The sequence below is a fragment of the Psammomys obesus genome, unplaced genomic scaffold (genome assembly GCF_907164565.1).
Source record: "Psammomys obesus unplaced genomic scaffold, mPsaObe1.curated_primary_1811, whole genome shotgun sequence".
NCBI classification, from domain to species: domain Eukaryota; kingdom Metazoa; phylum Chordata; class Mammalia; order Rodentia; family Muridae; genus Psammomys; species Psammomys obesus.
Genome location: NW_026587216.1, coordinates 5,023,829 through 5,040,356, shown reverse-complemented (window position 1 = coordinate 5,040,356; position 16,528 = coordinate 5,023,829). Strand labels below are relative to the sequence as shown.

At 44.5% G+C, this 16,528-nt stretch overlaps 1 pseudogene; it reads left to right on the top strand.

The window, feature by feature from the left end:
* Positions 1–5,268: 5,268 nt before the first annotated feature.
* Positions 5,269–14,769, top strand: LOC129673663 (T-complex protein 1 subunit zeta-like; annotated as a pseudogene).
* The last annotated feature ends 1,759 nt before the right edge of the window (positions 14,770–16,528 follow it).

Sequence of the window (16,528 nt, the reverse complement as noted above, 5' to 3'; positions counted from 1 at the left end):
TTTCCTGCAGAACCATCAATTTGGACAACCACCTACACATAAAAATACCTTCATTAGAGGGGGACAAACAAGGTGAAAGAGTATATAGCACCTGGGTGCAAATCAAAACTAAGAAAAGATATATTGAAGAGGGCAAGAACCCTTCTTTCCTAATCCTAAGCAGTGATGTATGAAAAGAGATACTAACTGTTATGGGCAGAGAAGTAAGTATGACTTTGCACAAAGAAAGAATGGGATTGGGTGAATAAAATAAAGTGGAGACGTTAAGCTGGTAGCACAGAAAGTCAAAGGCATGTGAGGGGCAACTATGAAATTCGTATGCCAGGAAATTAGGTATTTTAGAAGAAATTCTCTAATCAAACAAAAGCTTCACATATTTCTAAGATGTTGAATATAATAAATAATAAAATTTCATGTGTAAATGAAAAAAAAAAAACCTCTATCAATTACTATGAGAGACACCAAAGCAGGATGCAGTGAAAGACAAGGAACCTTAAATATGAACATGAAGATAAGTTATACACATTTTCTAAATAAATTTCAGTAAGGTAGCTGTTCAACTCAAGAGACTACAGAGCAGCTCTGAGGAAAATTTAAGATGGCAGACGGAATGAAATAACACAGACGTGAAATGAAAAAGCAGAAACAAAATTGAAATTCTTTTTCTTAAGATTACCTTGCATACAGGAGACGCCACTGATGTTGATCAAAGAGAGACAGACATCAATCATTATCAGTGAAAAGGAACAGACAGTTAATCTGGGTTTTATAAAAACATCTAGCCAAATGCAATGAGGTATGCTGTCTGGGTTCTGGAACTAAAAATTGACATCAATGGAAAACTGTTGAGGTCCGAATAAAGCCTGAAGCTTAGTAGTAATAAACCGTTAATTTCCCTGCTTGGGAAATGGACCGTGGTTACATAAGCTGTTAACATCAGGAGACACTTGGAAAAAGGTATCCTGAAACACCCTGCACTCTTTGCAATTTTCTCTTAAGATTATTCCAAAGTTGAAACTAAACTCAAAACCAACCATAGCAAAGTTTTGTATTCCACTAGTACTGATGGCTCCATCTACAACGTAAGGACATTCATGACATAGTTTGAATGCCTGCTTCCTTCATGAGCCACAAAGACACAAATCAATAGCTTCACTTTGAAGAATAGACCAGAGACCTTTTGTGAGAAGAAAAATGGGAGAGCATATCACACAAAAGTTATGGCCCCTTGGCCTAGTGTACACAGTAATGAGAGGTCCTCTCAAACAACAACAAAGGTAGTCAGGGCCTGAAGAACAAACGATACCCAAGGTTGTGTTTTGGTGCACATCCCCCCCACACACACACAGAGAAAGAGAGAGATAGAGATAGAGAGAGAGAGAGAGAGAGAGAGAGAGAGAGAGAGAAAGTTATGTTTTCGTTAAGAGAAAAGCCTGGGGCTGGAGAGATGGCTCAGCTGTTAAAAGCTAGGCTCACAACCAAAAATATAAGAGAAAAAGCCTGAAGATTACAAATTATATGTTTCCCATGCCAAACCTACTGATGGGCATTATTGAGTGTCAAAGAAACACCAACAAAGCTGTCAGCTGCTGCTGTTGCTTCTCTCTTGGAGATGCCAGGACTGTAGAGGCTTCAAGCACTGTGTGGAGCCCCCAGTCCCTCTGCTCCAATAGGAAGATGTATGTGGAAAATGCAGGCTGTAATTTATATTAGTCCCAATAAAAACATCACATCCTACCACTGAGCAGGCGGTGCAGTTAAACCATAATAAAAGCTACCACAAAAGCAAGACTCCAAGGTGAGCATAAAGAGCTGAAGCAATCCAGAGGTCAACATTTTCCAGAAGCAAGTTGGACAGGGACAATGAAAATCCTTCAGGGTATTTGGTTTAGAGAAAAAAAAAAAAATCCCGCCAGCACATATTTATATAACTGTTTTAAATGAAGGCAAAAGATGTCTGGAGCCCTTCACCGGATAAGAAAGTGCTCATATTTATCTGCCGTTCCATATCATCATTTATTTTACTTAAGAACATCAAAAGAGTTCTGTTTGCTTATTTTCCTCCATTTACAGAGGGGGGGAAGAGTGTTCAGAGGGTCCTCAGGCTAAGTGGCAGATCCTTGTGAGCTGGTATATCGCCACTGTTTGACAAAGCAGCACTCACACAGTAAACACCATACGTCAGTCCTCCTTTTACCTGCTTAGCTACACTTTTGGAAGTGCCTAGGAATGTCATGGGACCCCAGGGGACACAGAACCTAACCCCGTCACAGACAGCGGAGGACGGATGTGAGTGACCATTCTTTTCCCATTGCTTTTCCTCCACCAAGGCTGAGATTTCCTGCAAGGTATTGACAGGGCTCACAGCACCCATGCTCTGGACAGCTCTGTTTGGATAAGCTGCTTCAGTTTCCTCCTCTGTGAAAGAGGAGTAGAAGAGTAGAAGAGTGAACGGACCTGTCTCGGGGCTACCATGTGTGTTGAGAAAGAATTAACTCAGCTGCCATAGTGAGGCAACTGCTGGCAACAGAGATGCGTTAAGGGGCTTAATAACTGTTCCATGAATGAGTGGACACATGAATGCATGAACATATGGGAGAACGAATCCTCCCGCTTACTTCCAAAAGAGCAACAAGTGAATCTATGGCATGGTTGTCCTAGTTCCTGGCCTGCTCTTCTTTACAGCCAAGGGATAAACAGAGCTGGGGGTGATACCAACAATTGGGTAGCCAAGTACCTACCTCAGCTCAAGATGAAACTACAAACTGTTCCCTGGCCTTCGGGCTACATTGCAACCATTCTGTTTCTAATTAAAATAAAATCTTGTTTCCTTTGTCCTACTCCAACGCCAACACACACACACACACACACACACACACACACACACACACACTCCTAACTTTCGTTGCCAATTGAAATATCACTAAGTGGTTTATCTGTCCAAAGGAGACATCTGGCACTATCAGATTTCCAGTCTTCGTGTGTGTGTGTGTGTGTGTGTGTGTGTGTGTCTGTGTGTCTGTGTGTATGTGCATGTATGTTCACATACACACAAATAACTTTGGATTGCAATAGAGTTGTGTGGCTTCTGCGTTAATGTGATAGATCCCAGATGAACCTAACCTTGCATAATGTTCTGCTTTCTCTATGAGAAAGCCAATGTCAGAACTTCATCATTGTTCCTAGGACGGTCGTATGCTTTTATCTATTAACGTTGAGCTGCTCACCCAACCTGGGCCTGATGAGCCAGCTGACCTAGAGTCAGTCTCTGGCCCCAACCTCCCAAATGCCACTCATAAACAGAGCCTGTCTGCCTGCCTGCCTAGTCATCCATCTATTCATCTTTCCTTTCTTTAAGTTTATTTTCTTTCTTTCTTTTTTTTTCTTTCTTTCTTTTCTTCCTTCTTCTTTCCCTTCCTCTCTCCCTCCCTTCCTTCCTTTTTCTTTTTGGTTTTCTGAGATTGGGTTTCTCTGTGTAGCTCTGGCTATCCTGGAACTCCCTCTATATACCAGGTTAGCCTTGAACTAAAAAATGTCTGCCTCTTTCTGCCAAGAGCTGGATCAAAGGCATGCACCACCACCGCCTGGCTTCTTCTGATCTTCTTAAACCCTCCCTGAGTGAATGCTAGGTCATGCTGTCACTTGCTTTCGTTCCTCAACGCCTATTTCCCCTCTACTCTTGTGTTCATTTCTGTTTGGTTCCCATTGTAAATATATCTCAGTGGTCTCCAGTCATCAGTGATGAGGCCTGGCCCTCAGGAACCTGCCATGGCAGGGAAGCTGCACTTGATTCAAACTTGAATAAATGGAACACAGTTCACAGGGCACTGGTGTTCACCGATTCTCGGTCTCACGTCAAAAGCGATGGGAAGAAACTGTGTCTAATTTAAACAGAGAATAGATTCAGAGAGACTAGACCCCATACCATTATCTTCCCCAATGTCTTCTCTCTGGTTTCTGTCTCCTGTTTCCCAGTCAAAAAGCCTGTGCACCAGGATTCTATTCCCATCACACATTCAAACTTTAGCTGCAAGGCAACTTAAGGGTTGGCAGAGAGATCAGGTTCTTTGCTGAAGTTAGGTAATTAGGTAATTGCTCCTTTTGTAAACTACAGGGCCAGATCGACAGCCTTTTAAGGACAAGCACAAGTATTTCTTAGTGTGTAAACAAACTTTAGGAACACACACATATTTGGGGAGAAATCAACACACACACACATAAATAGATAGAAAAAGCTATAGGTATAGATTTCTCTATAGATATGTATATGTATATATAGATCTATATCTAGATCTATCTATATGTATGTACATATATCTATAATAAATATATAGAGATACATAGATATATAGATATAAGTATCCATATCTATAGAGAGATATGGATATAAATATATAGAGATATAGATCTATATATCTCTATATTTGGATCTATCTCTATCTATACACAGGTATCTTTATATAGATATAGAGAGAGATACATAGATGGATAGATATAGATATAAGTATCAAAGCACTCCTAGAGACTGAGATCATTGTGACTAGTGACCTCGAGCTTTGTGTTCACTACCCTGTTTATTTTCTTGTGTCCATTTGCCTAGCCCTGGACCGTAGCCAGCAAACCAACATGGAAATGGGAGGTGTGAGCTGTAGGAGACTGCATGCTGGATAGTTTTATGTCACCTGGATACAGCTGGAATCATTCGGGAAGAGGGAACCTCACCTGAGAAGGTGCCCCACCAGATTGGTCTGTAGACAAGCCTGTGGGGTCATTTTCTTTTGGTGATTGATATGGGAGTTCCCTGCTTACTGTGGGTGGGGCCACCCTTGGCATGTTGGTCCTATAAGAAAGCAGGCCGAGAAATCCATAGGGAGCAAGTCAGTAAGCAGCACTCTTCCAGGGCTTTTGCATGCTTCAACTCCTGCCTCCAGGTTCATACCTCGAGCTCCTGTCCTGACTTCTCAGACGATGGACTGTGCTGTGTAAGTGTGAGATGAAATAAATCCTTTCCTCTCCAAGCTGATTCTGGTCATGCTGCTTTATTACAGTGCCAGAAACCCTACCTAAAACACTGTGTAGACTATGCACAGAGCTGGCAGAACCAGAAAGCAGGCAATTGCAGGCATGGTGGTTAGACAGTGTTTCAAAGATGCCCTAAGAGACAGAAAAGCCCAAAGAGCCACACCTCTAAACAGCTAAGCAGGTAGAGAAGCAGTACAGGGTTACTTTCTAAAAAGAAGTCCAGATTACAAAGTGAGTCAAGGGAACATGGTCCACAGAGGTGAGTCCTGGGGTGTGCTCCTGGCATTCCTGGCAACTGAGTCAGAGGCCTACTTTTGTGTTGATGCCTGTAGAAGGTTCTCCAGGTTTGCCAGTGGATGAGGGAGAGAGTCACATGGTTTGTCCATGCTCTTTGTGTTAGAGCAACTGTTGAAGGTTGGTCTGATGTGTGTTACTGGCTCTCAAGATCTGGTTACACTTATCTTTGTTTTGTAAACCTGCCTAAGACAAAACCTGATTGATTGAGTAAACAGCCTGTATCTGGGCAGGGAGAATGGTGTAGGGATGCTTAAGGTTCCTGGGCTTGGAGAGGGTACAGGAGAAGCAGGTAGAGAGACAGGAAGAGAGAAGGAAGGAGGACACCGTGAAGGGTTAGCATGGAGAAAAAAATCATGTGGGCCTGGAGGAAGGACTCCAATAATGGTGTGGAAAGGCCCAGATGAAGAATAAAAGCAAGTATTTATAAGATTATGAATGGAAGATACTTCAGATGAGGAGGATGGCATTGGATGGGGACTGAGGGGTGGATGGTGAGGTTCTAGAGACAGTGTAAGTGAAATATCTGCCCGGCCCAAGGTAAATAAGGCCATTATAAAATCTAACAGATGTCTGTGTCTTATTTGTGATAGATAATGCTGCCATGATAATCTTAGGGCTAACAAATAACATTATATAGCCCAGCACTCTTTTTCTTTTTTTTTAATTTACTACAAGCAATCAAAGTGGCTTCAAAGTGCTTCCAATTCTTCCTGTGCGCTTCCAGCACAGTCATCCCACAAGCACCACACACAGCATGAAATCTCCTTGGCAAGGCCACAGCTAGCTCCAGACCAGGCACAGCTGTATCTTTGCATGACTTTGGAGACCAAGACCAAAGTGATGTCAGGTCATTTCATAAAACTTCTTCCTTAACTTACTTCCCCCTAGGATTTGCGATTGTTTGCAATGAGGTGGAACTTTCTTCATCAGTGTCCTATTGCTGTGAAGACACCGCACGACCAAGGCCATTAACTGGGGATTTGCTTACAGTTTCAGGGGGTTAGTCCGTGATCATCGTGTTGTAGGACATGGCAGCATGCAGGCGTGGTGCTGGAGAAGTAGCTGGGAGCTCTATGTCCAGATCCAGAGGCAGCAGGGAGAGAGACACTCTGGGTTTGGCCTGCGCTTTTGAAACTTCAGCCCCTGCCTCCCCCATGACACACTTCCTCCAACAAGGCCACACCTACTCCAACCGTGCTGTCCCTTCTAATCTCTTTCAAACAGTGCCATTCTCTGATGACAAAGCATCCAAAGATCTGAGCCTATGGGGGCCATTCTTATTCAAACACCCATAAAAACAAAACAAAGATCCTGTAAACACAACAAAGTGCCAGAGAGGTAGAAAAGTGATATTGTAAAAGTCTGGCCAAAGTAAAACAACAGCATTGGAACCTGAACTCTGGCCCGAAGCTCAAATCTAAGCTAAAGCCAGTGGTTAGAGAACTCTGTCACTGCAGGATGGATATAGGCATGCATGTTCTTGTCCCTGAACTTGTATGTGGTCATAGGTCTCTGAACACATACCCTGAGACATATATGAAGACTCTTAGACATACACGAAGACAGAGAATCTGGTTTTCTTGTATCACCATCCCTGGGCCTCTAAGGCTTCATAAGGAGTTCATTAAAGCCTGATTCTGTAGAAGTAAAATCCTCCAGGAACGTGTGCACATGTGTGCGTGTGTGTGTGTGTGTGTGTGTGTGTGTGTGTGTGTGTGTGTGTGTCTTCTGTGTAGGTTTGCTGTGTGGGTTGTGGGTCTGTTCATATGTGTGTTATGTGTACACACGTGATATGTGTAGTGTGTGTGCTCATATGTGTGGCATGTATGGTGTGTGTGTTGCCCGTATGGTATGTGTGGAATGCGCGTGCACACATAGCCTGTGGATGTGTGACGTCAGTGGTAGTCCAGAGATAAACGACGCTACGCAAAATCTGGTGGTGATCTGGGCACTTCTTAGGAGGGTTATTAGGTCACTCCTCAGATTAGGTCCCTCAGTCTGCTCACCACTCAAACTCCTTTTAATCATGTTTCCAGAGCCAATTGAGTCAAGTATTTTGAAACATTTTTGCCAACTAAACAAATGTACTCTTAAGTGCTTTTAAATGTTCCTGCCTAATTATGAACAAATGTTTCAGTTTCCAACACGCTTTTTGAAACAGTGAAAATTGCCTCATAGAATTAAACTATCCCCGAGGACTACCCTTTGCCTTGTCAGGACTGCTTGGAAGCCATTTTCCAGACAATGTAGTTGACACACAACTTGTGAATTAGACACACAACGAGACTGTGCTGTCGGCTGATGACCTGTAGCTGCCGACACCAGGTATGAGGGCTCTGAAGACCAGGCAGAGCACAAGCTGTATAGAATCTAACTCGATTCAGCACCCTCCCAAAGGAAGCTCGGCGCTGGCCTCCTGACAGGCCAGATTTTCTCTTTGATTCCCATAAGCCCTCAGTTGAAACTCTTGGCTGGTATATGGTAAGATACAGAAGACAAGCATCCCAGAACAGGGACCATTTCCAAACGTCTCTAGCACATGTTGTTAGAAATGATATACTGACGGGACGGGCCTGCAAGGGATGTTGAGTGCAAAATGGGTCAACTCACAGTGCAGTTATTGCCTGATCTACAATTGGACGTGACTGCATATTTCAGTGTAATTAAAAATAGTTGCTCCTTCTGACGACTGCGATCAGAAAAGGTGGGAAGGGCAGCTGAGGGAACACACCCTTAGGAAGACGTGTAAACTAGTGGGAGAAAGGAACCAAATGTGGATCTGTGAAACAAAAAGAAGACGGGGAATGTGGTTTACAATGAAAAAAATAGGGCCAGCGAGATGGCTTAGCAGGTAAGACGCTTGCTGCCAAGGCTGATGACATGAGTTCGATTCCTGAAATCTACATAGTGGCAGGGAATAGGTGACTTCCCCAAGTTGTTCTCTGATGTGTGTGTGTATGTGTGTGTGTGTGTGTTTGTGTGTACACATACACATCTCAAAAAGATGAATAATGAGCTGAACATGGTGGCATATGCTCAGCACTTGAGAAACAAAGGCAGAAAGATCCTGGGTTTGAGGCTAGCCTGGGCTATATAGCAAGACTTTGTCTCATGAGAACAAAGAAGAATCGGGATTAGGAGTGGAAGGAAGAAGAGAACAAACAGAAGAAATGGTCCGCCAGATTGCAAATTCACTACAATCACAGGGGAAAACAAAATGACCTAGTGCTTCCCCCATCTCCTGATGGGGTCTCACTGTGTAGCCCCAGCTCTCCTGGCACTGTGGAGACCAGGCTGCCCTCCAACTCACAGAAACTCACTCGTTTCTGCCTCTACCTCCCAGCTGCTCAAACTAAAGGCATGAGTCATCATTCTCAGCCTTCTCTAAGTTAACATGTAAAACAATGGGACTTGTTATGTCTTCATCGTGTGAATGTGTGTGCGCGTGCGCGCACGCGCACACACACACACACACACACACACAGCATCTTACTCTTTTTACATACCATTTTCCAAGCCTAAATTAATTACATTTTTATTTTCATAATACAAAGTCATGAGCAAGCTAAAAGAGTGATTTAAATTCATGTGTGACCATATGGTACACAAATTCTATACTGAAAATTCAATGACTTCTCTTTAAACAATGATTTATTTCCGTGTGTGTGTGTGTGTGTGTGTGTGTGTATGAGCGTGTGTGAGTATGTGTGCACGCTCGTGCGCCACAGCACACAGGTTGTGGTCTGAGGTCAGGCACTTCCTTTCTTGCATTGTGTATGTCCTGAGGATTGAACTTGGGTCATCAGGCTTGCAGACAAGCATCTTGCAGACCTCAAACATTTTGTTTATTAGCCGTTTGTGTTTCTGTCTCAACTGTACTTTTATGTTCAGTTATGATTTTTTTCCCCTGAAGACTATGGAACATGAGACGAGGAGAGAGATGCGATTAAAAACAAACAAACAAACAAACAACAGTGCTAGTGATGCGGCTTAGCAGCCGAGGTGCTTGCTGCCAAAACACAGAGCCAGCACTGAGGATTATTTCCAGAAGAAAAGTCTGCCTTTGGTGAAACGAAGGCACGGTACATTTTTACCCACACCGAATTATCCTGAATAGGAGGAGAGGAGGTTAGTGAGGGGCTTTTAGTCTCCAATGGTAAAATTCCAAAGGAAAGCGTCTAACTCTGCACTTTGCACCCTTGGAGCCCACAGAGCCGGTGCCAACTAGACTGCTTTGTAGCACGTCCACCACCTCAGCAGCCCACTGCAGCTCTCGAAGCAGCACCCTGCCTCCCCAGGTGGCCTGTGATGACGGATACGGGCGGAAGAAAGCTGTCTGGCTTTCCTCTTCCCTCTCTCTAGCTAGGAGATAATTTCCCAGAACCGCACACCCTGAGGGGCGGAGCTGGGTGGATTTCAGAACCTTCATCTTCCCTGGGTACCAGCGGTCCTCCTCTGGGCGGTGCTTGCCACACTCCTAGAGGACCCTTGAGAGGAAGCCAGGACAGTGGAAGCTGCTCCACCGGACCACGGCACTGCGCACCTGTGGCCGGAAGCCAGCTGCTCACCAGACTTTTGGGTTAGCCCAGGCGGCCACCCGAGCTTTCCTGTCCCCAGAGGCTGGCAGGTGCTAAGAAGTGGGTGTCAAGCAGCTTGGTCTGTGGGCCAGCCACACAGGCCGGGCCCCAGCTTACAGGGCGATTACGATCTGGAGTGCTGGTCTTTCCTGGAGAGACTCGGCTCGCACAAAGCCTGTTTGTTACATTCCCAGACAAAACACCTGCCCTCGGGGGCTTAGGTTCCCTTTATGGGACTCCTTATCGTTTCTTAAGTGTAATATTAGAGGATGGCGCGTACTGAGGCTTGATACTTGCATTTCGTCCAGATACTCCCCTGCTTTGTACACTCAGTACTTTAGCTAGACATGCACCAAGTCTCAACTCCTCACAGCACCCCTTGCTGTAGTGTTTCTTCATTGAAATGTTAAAAGATTGTCAAGTAGGACACGTGTGTTTGCGAGACGGTATACACGACACACGTTATTATGCTAGACGTATTAATGGCTATGATTTGTTTTGCTTTGGGTTTAATATTCCCCTGAAGAGAGACTTGATAGTGGGCACATCTGTTTCCAGCAGGTAGGTGAGACGGGTAAAGAGGCAAACCTACATTTGTATAGTTCTGATTCAGCAGGACACCCGTGGAAAGGGACTTCTTTAATGGAAAAAGCATGGTTTAAATTAACCCAGGGACTGTCCTGGTGGAAAGGGGTGCTGTGCAAATTATCCCTGTGTTCTAAAGGCTGTAGTGAGAGAGGCGAAACTTCCCCTCCCATCTACAGTCATAGAGGTGGGCAGAAATAGTGGGAGGGCACAGAATACACTGTTGATCCATGTTATTCACCAATGAGCTTTTGAGTAAAACTCTGTTGAACCCGTGGACTGTGAATGATTTCAGGGAAGGACTGCGTTTGATTTCTGATTCAAGTCAGTCTGAGCCTACTGGCATAAATCACCCAGTTTATAGAACTGGGCCCACGGAGTTCTCAGGCAGTTTGGGAAGGAGCTCGGGCTGAACAGTAAGGCAAGCACTACCACAAAGGTGTTCCCTGGAAAGACAAGAACCTGGCTCTTCTTGCCAGGGGTTCTCTGATCCATCCTCAAAGGCAAAACTGGGTGTCAGGAAGCCAGGAGGCGTCTCCTACCCTGTCAGCATGGAGGATCCCCTGTCCATCCTGCCTGCCTGGTCTGACATCTACACACATGGCCTCAGCCCAAGTGGCCCCACTGGGACCTGAGCTGTTGACAATCCTAGTCCAGTGGGTGCTTCTACTTACACATGGCAGATATCTCTCTGCTGCCTACCAGTGGCCTCTTACCCAGATCACAAGCTTTGAAAGGGACTTATGGCTAAGGGGAAGTGGAGCCAGCATGATAAACCCTGCCCTTGTTTCCTGTCATTTTTCTTATTTATCCTATGTTTTCCTCTCAACCTAATAGGCATTCTCCATCTGCCCAATGGGCCTTCTGCATTCCCAAGGGAAAGCCCATTTGCTCACCTTCAGTGGCCCTCAATGTCTGTTCCCTTGGAAACAGCTTCCAGGGAGTGGTCCAGCAATGTACAGCAAACAGATCCGTGTGGGTTCCCAGCTTTCTCGCTATGGTAAAGCATTGGGCCCCATAAAGATCTGTTTCCAATCTGGAAAAAAACTCTGAAATCCTGAGGTGGCTTGCTCAGCAATGAAGGGGTTACTCCAGGGTGTTGGGTAGGGGTGTGGAAAGTGGCTGGACACTCTTTGCCTGTCTGATAGAGATGTGAGCTGGCACTACTGAAAAGCTTTAAGATTAATGGAGAAAAGGCAAAATCTGACAGCTTTTCTACTGGTTTCAGTCATCCTGGGTGGGCCAATTGGTCTTGAATGTCACCAGCTACTTAATCTTGTGTATCTGAAACAGACTGGCGTGTTTGGGGGGGCCTGGCTTGCTCTGTATAGACATCAGTTGGAGAGGCAGATAAAAGGAAACTGCATTGAATTTCCCGTTAAGCCTTTCTCTGGGCATTTTCTGACTGCAAAACAGTGAGTGACCCCAACAGATGCAGCCATCCTGTGCTGGGTGCTCCCATCACAGCCCGCTACTGCCATGTTCCTGCTGAGCTGCTCCTGCGTCCTTCAGGGCAGACTGGTACACACATATGTCCAGTCTGGAGAGCAGGGGTTAAACTGCATGGCTTTAATTACTTTTAAGATTTATTTTAAATTATGTGTGTGCTCATGGTCTCTCTGTGGGTTTGTGTATGTGAGTACATGAAGAGGCTAAAGGCATCAGATTTCCTGAAGCTGGAGTTACAGGCAGTTATGAACCAACAGATATGATGCCAGGAACCAAACTCAGGTCCTGCACAACTGGGGAGCCATCTTTCCAACAACCAAGATGTCTCTGATAACATAGACACAGCTGTATGCACAGGCACAGATGTGGACAAGGAAAGGAACAAAAGAAAAATCCACCAGTGCTTCAAACTAACTGCAAAACGTTCCAAGCAAACAGGGTCAAACTCTTGTTTTATATCTGAAACATCCACCCGGGAAAGGGATTCATAGCCAAACGACACTCTCAGTATCCCATTCTGTCAAACGGAACACACAGAAGATTAAAGGCAGGTTAAATGCTAAGCACAGAAGGAAAACTAAGAAAACAAGATGACGCCGTTTGCAGAGGAGGTGAACATTTGATGCTTCAAGGATAGAGAGAGTTTGTACCTACTACGTGGAATTGGGGTGAATCTTGTCTGGTTTGGTCCTGTGGAAAGAACCTCTGATGCATCTTATATGTACTAAACGTTAAGCCAGTGGTTCTCAACCTTCCTAACGCTGCGACCCTTTATACAGTTCCTCCTGCTGTGGTGATCCCCGGCCATAAAATTATTTCGTTGCTCCTTCACAACTGTAAGTTTGCTACTGTTATGAATCGTACTGTAAATACCTGATATGCAGGGTAGCTGATAAGGGACCCTGGAAGGGTACAAACCCATAGGTTAAGAACTACTGAGTCTAAGCCTATGGTTTCTGAGGGCCTTGGGGTAAACCTAAACAATAGCTCTACTCACACCTGAGCTCATGGTGGTTTGTTTCAGATTGTTGGCCCTGACCTTTATTATCACTTCCTGGTGCTCAAAAGGCATGAACAGGAGCTAGGCTAGCATGGGGGTTGGGGGCTGTGAAGACCCCAAACCTTAAGGTCGAGGTGGCCCAGGCTCAGGCTGGCTCAGGCAGCGCTGGCAGTGAACGCAAGTACAGCACCGAGCCTGCAGGATGTTCTGGGGGCCAACTTGGGACCTAAGGGCGTCATGAAGATGTTTGTTTCTGCTACTGGAGACGTCAAGCTTACTAAAAGACAGCAATGTGCTGCTACATGAAATGGAAACTCAATACCCAACACAGCCTCTTTAATAGCAAAAGTGGCTGCAGCCCAGCATGACACAGCTGACCATCGGGGAGCTGCTGAAACAGGTGGACCTCTACGTTTCTGAGGGTCTTCACCCCAGAATAATAACTGAAGGATTTGAAGCTGCAAAGGAAAAGGCACTCCAGTTTTGGAACAAGTCCAAGCAGGCAGAGAGATAGACAGAGGGACACTCATCCATGCTGAATTTGCCGATGTCTTAACAGAGGCTGTAGTGGACTCCATTTTGGCCACGAAGAAAAAAGATGAGCCCATTGAGCTCTTTGTGGTTGAGATCATTGAGATGAAGGATAAATCTGAAACGGATACAAGTTTAACCAGAGGGCTTGTTTTGGATCATGGGGTGCAGCGTCCTCATATGAAAAAAATTATAGAAGAATGTCTACATCCTCACATGAAACATGTCCTTAGAATATGAGAAAATAGAAGTGAATTCTGTTTGTTTTTTTTTTTTTTTACAAGAGTGCAGAAGAGAGAGAAACTAGTGAAGGCTGAAAGAAAATTCACTGAAGATAGAGTTAAAAATAATAGAACTGAACGGGGCTGGAGAGATGGCTCAGAGGTTAAGAACACTGTGTGTTCTTCCAAAGGTCCTGAGTTCAATTCCCAGTAGCCACATGGTGGAGCATAACTATCTGTAATGAGATCTGGTGCCCTCTTTGGCATGCAGGTGTACATGCAAGCAGAATACTGTATAAGTAATAAAAAAAATAAAAATAAATCTTTTTAAAAAATAATAGAACTGAAAAAGTAAGTCTGTGGGGATTCTGATAGAGGATTTGTCATTATTAATCAAAAGGGGAATAACCCCCTTTCCTTACATGTTCTTACAGAAGAAGGTATCGCAGCTCTGTGCAGAGCCGACAGGCTGGCATTTGCCTGTGGTGGGGTCACTCTGAATTCTTTTGATGACCTGAATCCTGACTGTTTGGGACATTTAGGGCTTGTCTATGAGTCCACACTGGGCGAAGAGAAGTTCACCTTTATTGAGGAATATAACAATCCCTGTTCTGTCACATTATTGGTTAAAGGACCAAATAAGAACATGCTGACTCAAATCAAGGGTGCAGTAAGAGATGGCTTGAGGGCTGTCAAGATGCTATTGATGATGGCTGTGTTGTCCCAGGCACAGACACAGTAGAAGTGGCAACAGCAGAAACTCTGATTAAATGCAAGCCCAGTGTGAAGGGCAGGGTTAAGCTTGGAGTCCAGGCATTTGCAGATGCCTTGCTCATTATTCCCCAGGTTCTTGTGAAGAACTTTGGGTTTGAACTTCAGGAAACATTAAAGTTCAAGTTGAACGTTCAGAATCTGGAAAACTTGTAGGTGTGGCTCTGGACACAGGTGAGCCAAGATGGCAGCAGAAAGGAGTGTGTAGGCTAACCACTGTGTGAAGAAGCAGCTGCTCCGCCTCTGTACTGTGGTTGCCACCAACCCCCTCCTGGTTGATGAGATCAGGAGAGCTGGGATGGGATGTCCCCTCTGAAAGGTTGAAGAAGTCCTTCTTGCAAATGAATCAGTAAATACTACAGAATGATGTTGGAGGAAATGGTCATTTTTGTCCAAGCTTCAAGTGATTTGGAAAAGAAATTGTCCCAACTGAAGATAAGGGACAGGATATTTGGTACCTATTCAAATTATAATACTGAATTTTTTTTTTGCAATGCATGTAGAAATACAGTCATAAAAGAACTTTTTTTTTACTTTTTTAACCCACTGAACAAGATGTTTTAGGTGCAGTGATACAGAATTACATAGTAAGATAAGTGTGTTGTGTACCTTGCTCCTTAAGTGTTCTTTGAAAAATTATAATGTTTTTCTCCTCTACAAGGCATGGAGGTGCATGCCTGTAAGCCTAGCACTTTGGAAATAAAGTCAGAACGGTCTGCACCAGCTCAGACTATAGGAAACCCCTGACTCAAAAGAATGATAAACTTTTTTTTTTGTTGTTATGGATGTATTTTAAATTAGCCAGGCAATTCCCTATTGCACATTTAAAATCTTACCGATGTGAAACACATCTGGGTAATTTATGATTTTCGTAGTGTCTCTAATAAATACTTAAGAGTGAGGCTAAAAGGGGAATGAACACGGTTGAGTACTGTATCAGCTGATGAGCAGCTGAGGTTGATTAAAACAGACAGCTACTAATCTCCCTCTGTCCTGAAACTCTGACTTTCAAACACCTGAGGAAGTGCCACCCTCCTTGAAACTCCCCACAGTAAGGACACTCACAGGTTGGTCCAGGAGCGCCCTGGGCGTGTGCAGTCAGCTAAGGTGAAAGGTCTCTTTAAAACAGAACATTTTCCTGAAAATACACACAAAACTCCTCATCAACTGGGTTATTTCTTCTGTTTGCCTGAGGAAGATGGAAGACATAAATGGAGAAGAAGTTACAGATAGGTCTTAAAATGGAAAGTGATGTACCAAATGGCTAGACCCAGGAGGCCTCATTTCAGTAACCATCTCAATTAGGACATGACTTCATGTGTAAGTTTGTTTTTGTTTTTGTTTTTTTTCTAAAGACCCAGCCTCAGATGACAACAACAAATAGAACAGCCTGAAACACTAGTGGAAATGAAGCTGGTCTTCCTTACTGCCGGGGTCTTGAAGATGGGTGCTTTTATGACACTCCCACAGATGGCTGTAGGGAAGTCACTGGCTATAAAGCACAGAAAGGAATTGGAGTGGGTTTCCTGAGTATCATGGAGGAAAAGGAAAGGAAAGAAATGCATAGCCTAATACAGGATGCTGACATGTAGACAGGATTGGCTGTGGGCATCTTCTAGCTCCCTCCCACCCCGCCCCCATCCTTTTTTTTTTTTTTTTTTTTTTTTTTTTTTTTTACAAGGTTTCGCTATATAACCCAGCCAGGCTGCACATACACAATCCTGTTTCTGCCTCCATGAGTTGAGATTCCATGAGTATGCCTCTACCCTTACCTCTGCAACCTATTGAAATATCTGAAAGAATTTCTTCCAGCTTCCAGTTTGAAGAAAGGGAGGGTGAGGGATGAGATGGGCAGCTACAGACAAGAGGCCTACATTCAACATCCAGGCTGTTGCCCTGAGTCTGAAGCCCAGGCTCTCTCTGCCACATGAAAGCTGGAAGCCATCGTGCTCATGAAAATCCTGAAGACCCAAACAAGGGAATGCTGGAGTTTCTCTGGGCCTGGATTCCTGCCCCACTTGTTTCTCCACAGCTGTATTTTTACCACTGTCACTGCACTTTTGCTGCAGGTGGCC